The sequence below is a fragment of the Schistocerca gregaria genome, unplaced genomic scaffold (assembly GCF_023897955.1).
Source record: "Schistocerca gregaria isolate iqSchGreg1 unplaced genomic scaffold, iqSchGreg1.2 ptg000350l, whole genome shotgun sequence".
NCBI lineage: Eukaryota > Metazoa > Arthropoda > Insecta > Orthoptera > Acrididae > Schistocerca > Schistocerca gregaria.
The window spans coordinates 3,346,299-3,363,256 of NW_026061810.1; positions in this window are offsets into that span (position 1 = coordinate 3,346,299).

A 16,958-nucleotide genomic window follows, 5' to 3' on the forward strand; every position below is an offset into this window, starting at 1 on the left:
AGGACTTGTGTTTTCGTTCTACACAGCCGCTGCCCTTGCTCTTTCCCACCCGTTCGTTACATTCAACCTCTGACGTGACCGACCAAATATAGACTGAGAAACAAGACCACACACTTTGTGCATTCGGAATCGAAGGCAGGGCGTCCCTCGCCGCATTTGCTACGATTGCCATTTGCTACTTCTGCAGAAGCGGCGGCGGCGACGACGACGACGACGACGACGACGACGACGACGAATATCGCGAGAGGCTCTGAGATATGTGAGAAATATATCTATAAAATGTAATTCAGACTGCCTCGTCCCACCTTATGCTGTACCGCTTTGGCAAATGCTTTATCTGCGCCATTCGCCTTAATCACATCTGAGAGTAATTCTTAAAAAAACGCCTGTCGCTAATTGTTCGTCATCACAGGTACTGTTTGCAATACGGCCACGACGCGCAACTGATTTCCAAAATTCATCTTTCTCCTGTGAGGATGGAACTTACGACCCCTGGTTTATTACACCAGTGCTCTACCACTGAGCTAAAGAGGCGCGGCCTAGCGGTACTCTTGGGTACTTCGTCCTAACGGTCGTCTGCATCATCAGACTTTAGCTGACAACACTTCATATTACCGGCTAATATTTGCAGCTATGGCGACAAATTACTGCTTGGCTACACATCTGACACGTAACCGATGTGCTCTCCAAACAACAACACTTGCATTTCAGAACATGTCTTTCACACATGTCTACAAAATCACCTTCACCTTCAAATACAGTTTCCTTGCGACTGACAGAGACGTAGGCAAAGTTTAAAGTTGCTATTTCCATTAAATCTCTTTAATCAGAAAAACGGTGATTTACACCGGCAGCGGAACAAAATTCCGTTCCGCCCAGCGTCTGGCTCGAACCCACGACCCTGGGTTTAAGAGTCTGACGCTCTACCGACTGAGCTAGCCGTCTACTTCGGTGAATACCTGCCAGGTAGCACGTCACACAGTACTCGTTTGGGTTGGGTGGTCCCATACAGAATCTCTCCATGATGCCTAATGTTTTCCTAACGTCACACTCGTCACGTACTTCACTTTTATGTCATAATCATTTCTGAGAGGTAAAGAAATTGCATGACAACATGCAGAGCTAGTGGCGTCAAAATTAACACACATACTTTATGTGACTCAAAAGCCGAACGAGTTACTTTCCGACGTTGTTTTAGATGTGCAAGTGATAGTCAAAACTCGCTGTGTCGGCACTCTGCCGACCGTTTCGCTAGTTAACACCGGTCTTGTTGTGTGTGTTTCAAGCTCAAGAGCATCTCCAAGCAAAAAATGGTCAACAGCAACATTCAGACTGTTTCGTACTGCTCAATTGCTACATTACAACGTTATGTTTCTTTTTTAGAACTGGAAAAACACAAGCGTGACAGCATTCGAAACTGTAATCTTCACATCCGAAGTCCGACGCCTTATCCATTAGGCCACACGGTCACTGACGACCAACATTTACATGTATACGACTCATCTCGAAACGCTCACACCCCTGAGGACTTGTGTTTTCGTTCTACACAGCCGCTGCCCTTGCTCTTTCCCACCCATTCGTTACATTCAACCTCTGACGTGACCGACCAAATATAGACTGAGAAACAAGACCACACACTTTGTGCATTCGGAATCGAAGGCAGGGCGTCCCTCGCCGCATTTGCTACGATTGCCATTTGCTACTTCTGCAGAAGCGGCGGCGGCGACGACGACGACGACGACGACGACGACGACGACGACGACGAATATCGCGAGAGGCTCTGAGATATGTGAGAAATACATCTATAAAATGTAATTCAGACTGCCTCGTCCCACCTTATGCTGTACCGCTTTGGCAAATGCTTTATCTGCGCCATTCGCCTTAATCACATCTGAGAGTAATTCTTAAAAAAACGCCTGTCGCTAATTGTTCGTCATCACAGGTACTGTTTGCAATACGGCCACGACGCGCAACTGATTTCCAAAATTCATCTTTCTCCTGTGAGGATGGAACTTACGACCCCTGGTTTATTACACCAGTGCTCTACCACTGAGCTAAAGAGGCGCGGCCTAGCGGTACTCTTGGGTACTTCGTCCTAACGGTCGTCTGCATCATCAGACTTTAGCTGACAACACTTCATATTACCGGCTAATATTTGCAGCTATGGCGACAAATTACTGCTTGGCTACACATCTGACACGTAACCGATGTGCTCTCCAAACAACAACACTTGCATTTCAGAACATGTCTTTCACACATGTCTACAAAATCACCTTCACCTTCAAATACAGTTTCCTTGCGACTGACAGAGACGTAGGCAAAGTTTAAAGTTGCTATTTCCATTAAATCTCGTTAATCAGAAAAACGGTGATTTACACCGGCAGCGGAACAAAATTCCGTTCCGCCCAGCGTCTGGCTCGAACCCACGACCCTGGGTTTAAGAGTCTGACGCTCTACCGACTGAGCTAGCCGGCTACTTCGGTGAATACCTGCCGGGTAGCACGTCACACAGTACTCGTTTGGGTTTGGTGGTCCCATACAGAATCTCTCCATGATGCCTAATGTTTTCCTAACGTCACACTCGTCACGTACTTCACTTTTATGTCATAATCATTTCTGAGAGGTAAAGAAATTGCATGACAACATGCAGAGCTAGTGGCGTCAAAATTAACACACATACTTTATGTGACTCAAAAGCCGAACGAGTTACTTTCCGACGTTGTTTTAGATGTGCAAGTGATAGTCAAAACTCGCTGTGTCGGCACTCTGCCGACCGTTTCGCTAGTTAACACCGGTCTTGTTGTGTGTGTTTCAAGCTCAAGAGCATCTCCAAGCAAAAAATGGTCAACAGCAACATTCAGACTGTTTCGTACTGCTCAATTGCTACATTACAACGTTATGTTTCTTTTTCAGAACTGGAAAAACACAAGCGTGACAGCATTCGAAACTGTAATCTTCACATCCGAAGTCCGACGCCTTATCCATTAGGCCACACGGTCACTGACGACCAACATTTACATGTATACGACTCATCTCGAAACGCTCACACCCCTGAGGATTTGTGTTTTCGTTCTACACAGCCGCTGCCCTTGCTCTTTCCCACCCATTCGTTACATTCAACCTCTGACGTGACCGACCAAATATAGACTGAGAAACAAGACCACACACTTTGTGCATTCGGAATCGAAGGCAGGGCGTCCCTCGCCGCATTTGCTACGATTGCCATATGCTACTTCTGCAGAAGCGGCGGCGGCGACGACGACGACGACGACGACGACGACGACGACGACGACGACGAATATCGCGAGAGGCTCTGAGATATGTGAGAAATACATCTATAAAATGTAATTCAGACTGCCTCGTCCCACCTTATGCTGTACCGCTTTGGCAAATGCTTTATCTGCGCCATTCGCCTTAATCACATCTGAGAGTAATTCTTAAAAAAACGCCTGTCGCTAATTGTTCGTCATTACAGGTACTGTTTGCAATACGGCCACGACGCGCAACTGATTTCCAAAATTCATCTTTCTCCTGTGAGGATGGAACTTACGACCCCTGGTTTATTACACCAGTGCTCTACCACTGAGCTAAAGAGGCGCGGCCTAGCGATACTCTTGGGTACTTCGTCCTAACGGTCGTCTGCATCATCAGACTTTAGCTGACAACACTTCATATTACCGGCTAATATTTGCAGCTATGGCGACAAATTACTGCTTGGCTCCACATCTGACACGTAACCGATGTGCTCTCCAAACAACAAAACTTGCATTTCAGAACATGTCTTTCACACATGTCTACAAAATCACCTTCACCTTCAAATACAGTTTCCTTGCGACTGACAGAGACGTAGGCAAAGTTTAAAGTTGCTATTTCCATTAAATCTCGTTAATCAGAAAAACGGTGATTTACACCTGCAGCGGAACAAAATTCCGTTCCGCCCAGCGTCTGGCTCGAACCCACGACCCTGGGTTTAAGAGTCTGACGCTCTACCGACTGAGCTAGCCGGCTACCTCGGTGAATACCTGCCGGGTAGCACGTCACACAGTACTCGTTTGGGTTGGGTGGTCCCATACAGAATCTCTCCATGATGCCTAATGTTTTCCTAACGTCACACTCGTCACGTACTTCACTTTTATGTCATAATCATTTCTGAGAGGTAAAGAAATTGCATGACAACATGCAGAGCTAGTGGCGTCAAAATTAACACACATACTTTATGTGACTCAAAAGCCGAACGAGTTACTTTCCGACGTTGTTTTAGATGTGCAAGTGATAGTCAAAACTCGCTGTGTCGGCACTCTGCCGACCATTTCGCTAGTTAACACCGGTCTTGTTGTGTGTGTTTCAAGCTGAAGAGCATCTCCAAGCAAAAAATGGTCAACAGCAACATTCAGACTGTTTCGTACTGCTCAATTGCTACATTAAAACGTTATGTTTCTTTTTCAGAACTGGAAAAACACAAGCGTGACAGCATTCGAAACTGTAATCTTCACATCCGAAGTCCGACGCCTTATCCATTAGGCCACACGGTCACTGACGACCAACATTTACATGTATACGACTCATCTCGAAACGCTCACACCCCTGAGGATTTGTGTTTTCGTTCTACACAGCCGCTGCCCTTGCTCTTTCCCACCCATTCGTTACATTCAACCTCTGACGTGACCGACCAAATATAGACTGAGAAACAAGACCACACACTTTGTGCATTCGGAATCGAAGGCAGGGCGTCCCTCGCCGCATTTGCTACGATTGCCATATGCTACTTCTGCAGAAGCGGCGGCGGCGACGACGACGACGACGACGACGACGACGACGACGACGACGAATATCGCGAGAGGCTCTGAGATATGTGAGAAATACATCTATAAAATGTAATTCAGACTGCCTCGTCCCACCTTATGCTGTACCGCTTTGGCAAATGCTTTATCTGCGCCATTCGCCTTAATCACATCTGAGAGTAATTCTTAAAAAAACGCCTGTCGCTAATTGTTCGTCATTACAGGTACTGTTTGCAATACGGCCACGACGCGCAACTGATTTCCAAAATTCATCTTTCTCCTGTGAGGATGGAACTTACGACCCCTGGTTTATTACACCAGTGCTCTACCACTGAGCTAAAGAGGCGCGGCCTAGCGATACTCTTGGGTACTTCGTCCTAACGGTCGTCTGCATCATCAGACTTTAGCTGACAACACTTCATATTACCGGCTAATATTTGCAGCTATGGCGACAAATTACTGCTTGGCTCCACATCTGACACGTAACCGATGTGCTCTCCAAACAACAAAACTTGCATTTCAGAACATGTCTTTCACACATGTCTACAAAATCACCTTCACCTTCAAATACAGTTTCCTTGCGACTGACAGAGACGTAGGCAAAGTTTAAAGTTGCTATTTCCATTAAATCTCGTTAATCAGAAAAACGGTGATTTACACCTGCAGCGGAACAAAATTCCGTTCCGCCCAGCGTCTGGCTCGAACCCACGACCCTGGGTTTAAGAGTCTGACGCTCTACCGACTGAGCTAGCCGGCTACCTCGGTGAATACCTGCCGGGTAGCACGTCACACAGTACTCGTTTGGGTTGGGTGGTCCCATACAGAATCTCTCCATGATGCCTAATGTTTTCCTAACGTCACACTCGTCACGTACTTCACTTTTATGTCATAATCATTTCTGAGAGGTAAAGAAATTGCATGACAACATGCAGAGCTAGTGGCGTCAAAATTAACACACATACTTTATGTGACTCAAAAGCCGAACGAGTTACTTTCCGACGTTGTTTTAGATGTGCAAGTGATAGTCAAAACTCGCTGTGTCGGCACTCTGCCGACCATTTCGCTAGTTAACACCGGTCTTGTTGTGTGTGTTTCAAGCTGAAGAGCATCTCCAAGCAAAAAATGGTCAACAGCAACATTCAGACTGTTTCGTACTGCTCAATTGCTACATTAAAACGTTATGTTTCTTTTTCAGAACTGGAAAAACACAAGCGTGACAGCATTCGAAACTGTAATCTTCACATCCGAAGTCCGACGCCTTATCCATTAGGCCACACGGTCACTGACGACCAACATTTACATGTATACGACTCATCTCGAAACGCTCACACCCCTGAGGACTTGTGTTTTCGTTCTATACAGCCGCTGCCCTTGCTCTTTCCCACCCATTCGTTACATTCAACCTCTGACGTGACCGACCAAATATAGACTGAGAAACAAGACCACACACTTTGTGCATTCGGAATCGAAGGCAGGGCGTCCCTCGCCGCATTTGCTACGATTGCCATTTGCTACTTCTGCAGAAGCGGCGGCGACGACGACGACGACGACGACGACGACGACGAATATCGCGAGAGGCTCTGAGATATGTGAGAAATACATCTATAAAATGTAATTCAGACTGCCTCGTCCCACCTTATGCTGTACCGCTTTGGCAAATGCTTTATCTGCGCCATTCGCCTTAATCACATCTGAGAGTAATTCTTAAAAAAACGCCTGTCGCTAATTGTTCGTCATCACAGGTACTGTTTGCAATACGGCCACGACGCGCAACTGATTTCCAAAATTCATCTTTCTCCTGTGAGGATGGAACTTACGACCCCTGGTTTATTACACCAGTGCTCTACCACTGAGCTAAAGAGGCGCGGCCTAGCGGTACTCTTGGGTACTTCGTCCTAACGGTCGTCTGCATCATCAGACTTTAGCTGACAACACTTCATATTACCGGCTAATATTTGCAGCTATGGCGACAAATTACTGCTTGGCTACACATCTGACACGTAACCGATGTGCTCTCCAAACAACAACACTTGCATTTCAGAACATGTCTTTCACACATGTCTACAAAATCACCTTCACCTTCAAATACAGTTTCCTTGCGACTGACAGAGACGTAGGCAAAGTTTAAAGTTGCTATTTCCATTAAATCTCGTTAATCAGAAAAACGGTGATTTACACCTGCAGCGGAACAAAATTCCGTTCCGCCCAGCGTCTGGCTCGAACCCACGACCCTGGGTTTAAGAGTCTGACGCTCTACCGACTGAGCTAGCCGGCTACCTCGGTGAATACCTGCCGGGTAGCACGTCACACAGTACTCGTTTGGGTTGGGTGGTCCCATACAGAATCTCTCCATGATGCCTAATGTTTTCCTAACGTCACACTCGTCACGTACTTCACTTTTATGTCATAATCATTTCTGAGAGGTAAAGAAATTGCATGACAACATGCAGAGCTAGTGGCGTCAAAATTAACACACATACTTTATGTGACTCAAAAGCCGAACGAGTTACTTTCCGACGTTGTTTTAGATGTGCAAGTGATAGTCAAAACTCGCTGTGTCGGCACTCTGCCGACCATTTCGCTAGTTAACACCGGTCTTGTTGTGTGTGTTTCAAGCTGAAGAGCATCTCCAAGCAAAAAATGGTCAACAGCAACATTCAGACTGTTTCGTACTGCTCAATTGCTACATTAAAACGTTATGTTTCTTTTTCAGAACTGGAAAAACACAAGCGTGACAGCATTCGAAACTGTAATCTTCACATCCGAAGTCCGACGCCTTATCCATTAGGCCACACGGTCACTGACGACCAACATTTACATGTATACGACTCATCTCGAAACGCTCACACCCCTGAGGACTTGTGTTTTCGTTCTACACAGCCGCTGCCCTTGCTCTTTCCCACCCATTCGTTACATTCAACCTCTGACGTGACCGACCAAATATAGACTGAGAAACAAGACCACACACTTTGTGCATTCGGAATCGAAGGCAGGGCGTCCCTCGCCGCATTTGCTACGATTGCCATTTGCTACTTCTGCAGAAGCGGCGGCGGCGACGACGACGACGACGACGACGACGACGACGACGACGACGACGACGACGACGACGAATATCGCGAGAGGCTCTGAGATATGTGAGAAATACATCTATAAAATGTAATTCAGACTGCCTCGTCCCACCTTATGCTGTACCGCTTTGGCAAATGCTTTATCTGCGCCATTCGCCTTAATCACATCTGAGAGTAATTCTTAAAAAAACGCCTGTCGCTAATTGTTCGTCATCACAGGTACTGTTTGCAATACGGCCACGACGCGCAACTGATTTCCAAAATTCATCTTTCTCCTGTGAGGATGGAACTTACGACCCCTGGTTTATTACACCAGTGCTCTACCACTGAGCTAAAGAGGCGCGGCCTAGCGGTACTCTTGGGTACTTCGTCCTAACGGTCGTCTGCATCATCAGACTTTAGCTGACAACACTTCATATTACCGGCTAATATTTGCAGCTATGGCGACAAATTACTGCTTGGCTACACATCTGACACGTAACCGATGTGCTCTCCAAACAACAACACTTGCATTTCAGAACATGTCTTTCACACATGTCTACAAAATCACCTTCACCTTCAAATACAGTTTCCTTGCGACTGACAGAGACGTAGGCAAAGTTTAAAGTTGCTATTTCCATTAAATCTCGTTAATCAGAAAAACGGTGATTTACACCGGCAGCGGAACAAAATTCCGTTCCGCCCAGCGTCTGGCTCGAACCCACGACCCTGGGTTTAAGAGTCTGACGCTCTACCGACTGAGCTAGCCGGCTACTTCGGTGAATACCTGCCGGGTAGCACGTCACACAGTACTCGTTTGGGTTTGGTGGTCCCATACAGAATCTCTCCATGATGCCTAATGTTTTCCTAACGTCACACTCGTCACGTACTTCACTTTTATGTCATAATCATTTCTGAGAGGTAAAGAAATTGCATGACAACATGCAGAGCTAGTGGCGTCAAAATTAACACACATACTTTATGTGACTCAAAAGCCGAACGAGTTACTTTCCGACGTTGTTTTAGATGTGCAAGTGATAGTCAAAACTCGCTGTGTCGGCACTCTGCCGACCGTTTCGCTAGTTAACACCGGTCTTGTTGTGTGTGTTTCAAGCTCAAGAGCATCTCCAAGCAAAAAATGGTCAACAGCAACATTCAGACTGTTTCGTACTGCTCAATTGCTACATTACAACGTTATGTTTCTTTTTCAGAACTGGAAAAACACAAGCGTGACAGCATTCGAAACTGTAATCTTCACATCCGAAGTCCGACGCCTTATCCATTAGGCCACACGGTCACTGACGACCAACATTTACATGTATACGACTCATCGCGAAACGCTCACACCCCTGAGGACTTGTGTTTTCGTTCTACACAGCCGCTGCCCTTGCTCTTTCCCACCCATTCGTTACATTCAACCTCTGACGTGACCGACCAAATATAGACTGAGAAACAAGACCACACACTTTGTGCATTCGGAATCGAAGGCAGGGCGTCCCTCGCCGCATTTGCTACGATTGCCATTTGCTACTTCTGCAGAAGCGGCGGCGGCGACGACGACGACGACGACGACGACGACGACGAATATCGCGAGAGGCTCTGAGATATGTGAGAAATACATCTATAAAATGTAATTCAGACTGCCTCGTCCCACCTTATGCTGTACCGCTTTGGCAAATGCTTTATCTGCGCCATTCGCCTTAATCACATCTGAGAGTAATTCTTAAAAAAACGCCTGTCGCTAATTGTTCGTCATCACAGGTACTGTTTGCAATACGGCCACGACGCGCAACTGATTTCCAAATTTCATCTTTCTCCTGTGAGGATGGAACTTACGACCCCTGGTTTATTACACCAGTGCTCTACCACTGAGCTAAAGAGGCGCGGCCTAGCGGTACTCTTGGGTACTTCGTCCTAACGGTCGTCTGCATCATCAGACTTTAGCTGACAACACTTCGTATTACCGGCTAATATTTGCAGCTATGGCGACAAATTACTGCTTGGCTCCACATCTGACACGTAACCGATGTGCTCTTCAAACAACAACACTTGCATTTCAGAACATGTCTTTCACACATGTCTACAAAATCACCTTCACCTTCAAATACAGTTTCCTTGCGACTGACAGAGACGTAGGCAAAGTTTAAAGTTGCTATTTCCATTAAATCTCGTTAATCAGAAAAACGGTGATTTACACCTGCAGCGGAACAAAATTCCGTTCCGCCCAGCGTCTGGCTCGAACCCACGACCCTGGGTTTAAGAGTCTGACGCTCTACCGACTGAGCTAGCCGGCTACCTCGGTGAATACCTGCCGGGTAGCACGTCACACAGTACTCGTTTGGGTTGGGTGGTCCCATACAGAATCTCTCCATGATGCCTAATGTTTTCCTAACGTCACACTCGTCACGTACTTCACTTTTATGTCATAATCATTTCTGAGAGGTAAAGAAATTGCATGACAACATGCAGAGCTAGTGGCGTCAAAATTAACACACATACTTTATGTGACTCAAAAGCCGAACGAGTTACTTTCCGACGTTGTTTTAGATGTGCAAGTGATAGTCAAAACTCGCTGTGTCGGCACTCTGCCGACCATTTCGCTAGTTAACACCGGTCTTGTTGTGTGTGTTTCAAGCTGAAGAGCATCTCCAAGCAAAAAATGGTCAACAGCAACATTCAGACTGTTTCGTACTGCTCAATTGCTACATTAAAACGTTATGTTTCTTTTTCAGAACTGGAAAAACACAAGCGTGACAGCATTCGAAACTGTAATCTTCACATCCGAAGTCCGACGCCTTATCCATTAGGCCACACGGTCACTGACGACCAACATTTACATGTATACGACTCATCTCGAAACGCTCACACCCCTGAGGACTTGTGTTTTCGTTCTACACAGCCGCTGCCCTTGCTCTTTCCCACCCATTCGTTACATTCAACCTCTGACGTGACCGACCAAATATAGACTGAGAAACAAGACCACACACTTTGTGCATTCGGAATCGAAGGCAGGGCGTCCCTCGCCGCATTTGCTACGATTGCCATTTGCTACTTCTGCAGAAGCGGCGGCGGCGACGACGACGACGACGACGACGACGACGACGACGACGACGACGACGACGACGAATATCGCGAGAGGCTCTGAGATATGTGAGAAATACATCTATAAAATGTAATTCAGACTGCCTCGTCCCACCTTATGCTGTACCGCTTTGGCAAATGCTTTATCTGCGCCATTCGCCTTAATCACATCTGAGAGTAATTCTTAAAAAAACGCCTGTCGCTAATTGTTCGTCATCACAGGTACTGTTTGCAATACGGCCACGACGCGCAACTGATTTCCAAAATTCATCTTTCTCCTGTGAGGATGGAACTTACGACCCCTGGTTTATTACACCAGTGCTCTACCACTGAGCTAAAGAGGCGCGGCCTAGCGGTACTCTTGGGTACTTCGTCCTAACGGTCGTCTGCATCATCAGACTTTAGCTGACAACACTTCATATTACCGGCTAATATTTGCAGCTATGGCGACAAATTACTGCTTGGCTACACATCTGACACGTAACCGATGTGCTCTCCAAACAACAACACTTGCATTTCAGAACATGTCTTTCACACATGTCTACAAAATCACCTTCACCTTCAAATACAGTTTCCTTGCGACTGACAGAGACGTAGGCAAAGTTTAAAGTTGCTATTTCCATTAAATCTCGTTAATCAGAAAAACGGTGATTTACACCGGCAGCGGAACAAAATTCCGTTCCGCCCAGCGTCTGGCTCGAACCCACGACCCTGGGTTTAAGAGTCTGACGCTCTACCGACTGAGCTAGCCGGCTACTTCGGTGAATACCTGCCGGGTAGCACGTCACACAGTACTCGTTTGGGTTTGGTGGTCCCATACAGAATCTCTCCATGATGCCTAATGTTTTCCTAACGTCACACTCGTCACGTACTTCACTTTTATGTCATAATCATTTCTGAGAGGTAAAGAAATTGCATGACAACATGCAGAGCTAGTGGCGTCAAAATTAACACACATACTTTATGTGACTCAAAAGCCGAACGAGTTACTTTCCGACGTTGTTTTAGATGTGCAAGTGATAGTCAAAACTCGCTGTGTCGGCACTCTGCCGACCGTTTCGCTAGTTAACACCGGTCTTGTTGTGTGTGTTTCAAGCTCAAGAGCATCTCCAAGCAAAAAATGGTCAACAGCAACATTCAGACTGTTTCGTACTGCTCAATTGCTACATTACAACGTTATGTTTCTTTTTCAGAACTGGAAAAACACAAGCGTGACAGCATTCGAAACTGTAATCTTCACATCCGAAGTCCGACGCCTTATCCATTAGGCCACACGGTCACTGACGACCAACATTTACATGTATACGACTCATCGCGAAACGCTCACACCCCTGAGGACTTGTGTTTTCGTTCTACACAGCCGCTGCCCTTGCTCTTTCCCACCCATTCGTTACATTCAACCTCTGACGTGACCGACCAAATATAGACTGAGAAACAAGACCACACACTTTGTGCATTCGGAATCGAAGGCAGGGCGTCCCTCGCCGCATTTGCTACGATTGCCATTTGCTACTTCTGCAGAAGCGGCGGCGGCGACGACGACGACGACGACGACGACGACGACGAATATCGCGAGAGGCTCTGAGATATGTGAGAAATACATCTATAAAATGTAATTCAGACTGCCTCGTCCCACCTTATGCTGTACCGCTTTGGCAAATGCTTTATCTGCGCCATTCGCCTTAATCACATCTGAGAGTAATTCTTAAAAAAACGCCTGTCGCTAATTGTTCGTCATCACAGGTACTGTTTGCAATACGGCCACGACGCGCAACTGATTTCCAAATTTCATCTTTCTCCTGTGAGGATGGAACTTACGACCCCTGGTTTATTACACCAGTGCTCTACCACTGAGCTAAAGAGGCGCGGCCTAGCGGTACTCTTGGGTACTTCGTCCTAACGGTCGTCTGCATCATCAGACTTTAGCTGACAACACTTCGTATTACCGGCTAATATTTGCAGCTATGGCGACAAATTACTGCTTGGCTCCACATCTGACACGTAACCGATGTGCTCTTCAAACAACAACACTTGCATTTCAGAACATGTCTTTCACACATGTCTACAAAATCACCTTCACCTTCAAATACAGTTTCCTTGCGACTGACAGAGACGTAGGCAAAGTTTAAAGTTGCTATTTCCATTAAATCTCGTTAATCAGAAAAACGGTGATTTACACCTGCAGCGGAACAAAATTCCGTTCCGCCCAGCGTCTGGCTCGAACCCACGACCCTGGGTTTAAGAGTCTGACGCTCTACCGACTGAGCTAGCCGGCTACCTCGGTGAATACCTGCCGGGTAGCACGTCACACAGTACTCGTTTGGGTTGGGTGGTCCCATACAGAATCTCTCCATGATGCCTAATGTTTTCCTAACGTCACACTCGTCACGTACTTCACTTTTATGTCATAATCATTTCTGAGAGGTAAAGAAATTGCATGACAACATGCAGAGCTAGTGGCGTCAAAATTAACACACATACTTTATGTGACTCAAAAGCCGAACGAGTTACTTTCCGACGTTGTTTTAGATGTGCAAGTGATAGTCAAAACTCGCTGTGTCGGCACTCTGCCGACCATTTCGCTAGTTAACACCGGTCTTGTTGTGTGTGTTTCAAGCTGAAGAGCATCTCCAAGCAAAAAATGGTCAACAGCAACATTCAGACTGTTTCGTACTGCTCAATTGCTACATTAAAACGTTATGTTTCTTTTTCAGAACTGGAAAAACACAAGCGTGACAGCATTCGAAACTGTAATCTTCACATCCGAAGTCCGACGCCTTATCCATTAGGCCACACGGTCACTGACGACCAACATTTACATGTATACGACTCATCTCGAAACGCTCACACCCCTGAGGATTTGTGTTTTCGTTCTACACAGCCACTGCCCTTGCTCTTTCCCACCCATTCGTTACATTCAACCTCTGACGTGACCGACCAAATATAGACTGAGAAACAAGACCACACACTTTGTGCATTCGGAATCGAAGGCAGGGCGTCCCTCGCCGCATTTGCTACGATTGCCATTTGCTACTTCTGCAGAAGCGGCGGCGGCGGCGACGACGACGACGACGACGACGACGACGACGACGACGACGACGACGAATATCGCGAGAGGCTCTGAGATATGTGAGAAATACATCTATAAAATGTAATTCAGACTGCCTCGTCCCACCTTATGCTGTACCGCTTTGGCAAATGCTTTATCTGCGCCATTCGCCTTAATCACATCTGAGAGTAATTCTTAAAAAAACGCCTGTCGCTAATTGTTCGTCATCACAGGTACTGTTTGCAATACGGCCACGACGCGCAACTGATTTCCAAAATTCATCTTTCTCCTGTGAGGATGGAACTTACGACCCCTGGTTTATTACACCAGTGCTCTACCACTGAGCTAAAGAGGCGCGGCCTAGCGGTACTCTTGGGTACTTCGTCCTAACGGTCGTCTGCATCATCAGACTTTAGCTGACAACACTTCATATTACCGGCTAATATTTGCAGCTATGGCGACAAATTACTGCTTGGCTACACATCTGACACGTAACCGATGTGCTCTCCAAACAACAACACTTGCATTTCAGAACATGTCTTTCACACATGTCTACAAAATCACCTTCACCTTCAAATACAGTTTCCTTGCGACTGACAGAGACGTAGGCAAAGTTTAAAGTTGCTATTTCCATTAAATCTCGTTAATCAGAAAAACGGTGATTTACACCTGCAGCGGAACAAAATTCCGTTCCGCCCAGCGTCTGGCTCGAACCCACGACCCTGGGTTTAAGAGTCTGACGCTCTACCGACTGAGCTAGCCGGCTACTTCGGTGAATACCTGCCGGGTAGCACGTCACACAGTACTCGTTTGGGTTGGGTGGTCCCATACAGAATCTCTCCATGATGCCTAATGTTTTCCTAACGTCACACTCGTCACGTACTTCACTTTTATGTCATAATCATTTCTGAGAGGTAAAGAAATTGCATGACAACATGCAGAGCTAGTGGCGTCAAAATTAACACACATACTTTATGTGACTCAAAAGCCGAACGAGTTACTTTCCGACGTTGTTTTAGATGTGCAAGTGATAGTCAAAACTCGCTGTGTCGGCACTCTGCCGACCGTTTCGCTAGTTAACACCGGTCTTGTTGTGTGTGCTTCAAGCTCAAGAGCATCTCCAAGCAAAAAATGGTCAACAGCAACATTCAGACTGTTTCGTACTGCTCAATTGCTACATTACAACGTTATGTTTCTTTTTCAGAACTGGAAAAACACAAGCGTGACAGCATTCGAAACTGTAATCTTCACATCCGAAGTCCGACGCCTTATCCATTAGGCCACACGGTCACTGACGACTAACATTTACATGTATACGACTCATCTCGAAACGCTCACACCCCTGAGGATTTGTGTTTTCGTTCTACACAGCCGCTGCCCCTTGCTCTTTCCCACCCATTCGTTACATTCAACCTCTGACGTGACCGACCAAATATAGACTGAGAAACAAGACCACACACTTTGTGCATTCGGAATCGAAGGCAGGGCGTCCCTCGCCGCATTTGCTACGATTGCCATTTGCTACTTCTGCAGAAGCGGCGGCGGCGACGACGACGACGACGACGACGACGACGACGAATATCGCGAGAGGCTCTGAGATATGTGAGAAATACATCTATAAAATGTAATTCAGACTGCCTCGTCCCACCTTATGCTGTACCGCTTTGGCAAATGCTTTATCTGCGCCATTCGCCTTAATCACATCTGAGAGTAATTCTTAAAAAAACGCCTGTCGCTAATTGTTCGTCATCACAGGTACTGTTTGCAATACGGCCACGACGCGCAACTGATTTCCAAAATTCATCTTTCTCCTGTGAGGATGGAACTTACGACCCCTGGTTTATTACACCAGTGCTCTACCACTGAGCTAAAGAGGCGCGGCCTAGCGGTACTCTTGGGTACTTCGTCCTAACGGTCGTCTGCATCATCAGACTTTAGCTGACAACACTTCATATTACCGGCTAATATTTGCAGCTATGGCGACAAATTACTGCTTGGCTACACATCTGACACGTAACCGATGTGCTCTCCAAACAACAACACTTGCATTTCAGAACATGTCTTTCACACATGTCTACAAAATCACCTTCACCTTCAAATACAGTTTCCTTGCGACTGACAGAGACGTAGGCAAAGTTTAAAGTTGCTATTTCCATTAAATCTCGTTAATCAGAAAAACGGTGATTTACACCTGCAGCGGAACAAAATTCCGTTCCGCCCAGCGTCTGGCTCGAACCCACGACCCTGGGTTTAAGAGTCTGACGCTCTACCGACTGAGCTAGCCGGCTACTTCGGTGAATACCTGCCGGGTAGCACGTCACACAGTACTCGTTTGGGTTTGGTGGTCCCATACAGAATCTCTCCATGATGCCTAATGTTTTCCTAACGTCACACTCGTCACGTACTTCACTTTTATGTCATAATCATTTCTGAGAGGTAAAGAAATTGCATGACAACATGCAGAGCTAGTGGCGTCAAAATTAACACACATACTTTATGTGACTCAAAAGCCGAACGAGTTACTTTCCGACGTTGTTTTAGATGTGCAAGTGATAGTCAAAACTCGCTGTGTCGGCACTCTGCCGACCGTTTCGCTAGTTAACACCGGTCTTGTTGTGTGTGTTTCAAGCTCAAGAGCATCTCCAAGCAAAAAATGGTCAACAGCAACATTCAGACTGTTTCGTACTGCTCAATTGCTACATTACAACGTTATGTTTCTTTTTCAGAACTGGAAAAACACAAGCGTGACAGCATTCGAAACTGTAATCTTCACATCCGAAGTCCGACGCCTTATCCATTAGGCCACACGGTCACTGACGACCAACATTTAAATGTATACGACTCATCTCGAAACGCTCACACCCCTGAGGATTTGTGTTTTCGTTCTACACAGCCGCTGCCCTTGCTCTTTCCCACCCATTCGTTACATTCAACCTCTGACGTGACCGACCAAATATAGACTGAGAAACAAGACCACACACTTTGTGCATTCGGAATCGA